Source organism: Propithecus coquereli, unplaced genomic scaffold (assembly GCF_000956105.1).
Source record: "Propithecus coquereli isolate 6110/MARCELLA unplaced genomic scaffold, Pcoq_1.0 Scaffold35, whole genome shotgun sequence".
Lineage (NCBI taxonomy): Eukaryota > Metazoa > Chordata > Mammalia > Primates > Indriidae > Propithecus > Propithecus coquereli.
The window spans coordinates 9,099,423-9,101,330 of record NW_012149174.1 but is presented as its reverse complement, the minus strand read 5'-3'; the positions used below and the strand labels follow the sequence as shown (position 1 = coordinate 9,101,330).

General features: G+C 36.1%; 1 protein-coding gene across 1 annotated transcript in view; it reads left to right on the top strand.

Moving 5' to 3' along the window:
• Window positions 1-1,908, top strand: part of PDE1A (phosphodiesterase 1A, calmodulin-dependent) — a 362,008-nt gene that overhangs the window by 299,224 nt on the left and 60,876 nt on the right. The window lies entirely within an intron of this gene.

Here is a 1,908-nt window from a genome sequence, read left to right as displayed (position 1 = left end):
AGCATTCATGTGTAAGGAGTTACTGTTTTGATGTGGGGAGTACAGAATCAGTTTATTAAAATATTAGAGCTTAAATGGACCATAAGGTGACTGAGATCCACATTAGAGATCATCTGATCTAGACCTCATAATCTTAAAAGAGAAAACACAGATTTGGAGAGGTGAAGTGACCTCTGATACGCACAGTCTGTTGATGGCAGTGGCAGGATTAAGAAGCTGAGAAAAGGGACACTCACTCTCAATCCAGTTACTTATGTTAAATATAACTCTGCTCCCATGACCAAAGACAGAAACATCCAATTTTTTACAGCCTGAAATGGAATGGACTTACACATTGCACTCTCTTGTTGGAGACAGAGGAAGAGTTGAAATTCAGACAGTGAAATGTTGGGGAAGGCATTGTGCCTATCCCTGGAGTGGAGGAAACCCCAGAGTCCTTCAGATGACATAGAATGAAAGGAAAAAGGAAACTCAGGAGTCTGGTTGTATGGTAGGAATGTTATTAACCTACACATACTTGCAGAGTATAGGGAGTTGTTTTGCTTTTATTTCTATTAAACATCAAAAGAAAGGAAGACTATGCAGATCATTTTTGCCTATTAAAGACTCTTTATATCCACAGAATGCCTAGTAAGGAGGATTTTAATTAAAGATAGCTCGTTACTGAGCTGGGCTCTGTTCAGGAGTTCAAGAAAGGAGCAAGTGATTTGTTACCAGTGAGTACTCTTACTCTTTCTACTTTGAAAAGTGAAGGCAATGGACTGGACTTTTCCTGCAAAAGCATTAGATCATCCTCTCTAGCTTCCTCCTTTTACTATTCATCTGCAACTGGACAAAGAGTCATAATATTTTTATGCTTTGGGCTGTGGGGAAGAAGGAACAGAAGGAGAAGAGGAGGAGAATGACAAGGATGAAAGAAGATGTGGAGAAGGAAGAGAATAAGAAGGAGAAGGAAGAGGAGGACAAGGAGGAGAAGAATCAATCTTTTCCACGTTTATATTTAAAAACTCAGTATATTCTAGTCCAGGCAACAGCGAGTCCCTGTCTTAAAAAAAAAAAAAAAAAACTCGGTATAGAAAGGAAAAATTGTCTAACAGGGTCATATTTAATAGATTAATTCTACATGAACTTGAAAATTTCGTGAACAAAAATGTTGTAGTGACCAAAATGCAACCATATAATATGCTTTTCTAACTCTTACTATTGCCTTTACATTTTATCCATGAAAAAATAAGGTTGTACATCACTGATATCAATAATTCTATTTTATTTCATATTATTCATTGTTACTTGGATTTAGAGTGCTTTTTGAACATGGAAACCCGTTTACTGCATAATGCAAAATGACTAAAATGTAATTTAGAACACAGGGCAAGGCTAGATTGGAATTTAATACAGATATTATAATGCATGAAATCCTTGAAAGTGTAAATAAATGGAAATAATTTCCTCTTTGTGAAAAGAAAATGCCACGCTACATGTTACCATGGATACTGGATGTTGCTTAGAGTCTGTTCTTTTCTTAGCAGTCAAAGACCACTCAAACATTAAGACCATGCTGTATTCTCAGCATCTTTGTTAGATTTATGAGACAAAACACTTTGATTCAATTAAATCTGGCTGAAAAACACATCTTTGCTTGTTTCTCAAAGGAAGAGATGGTGACACTTGGAGCCATGTCATGTAATAACCCTGACAAAACTGCTACAGCTAGATTTGGGGCCATATGATACAAATGATGTTATTGGAAAATCGCAGTTTTTCCCATGATCTCAGCAAACTTCTGGAAATGCGCATGCTATTTTACTCAGGAAAAATCTATTTAATTATTTCTTAAACAAGGATTCCATGTATGCATTCCTAGTTCAGAATTCTGGGGATTGAGCTATGATTATTAAGTGATTTTTT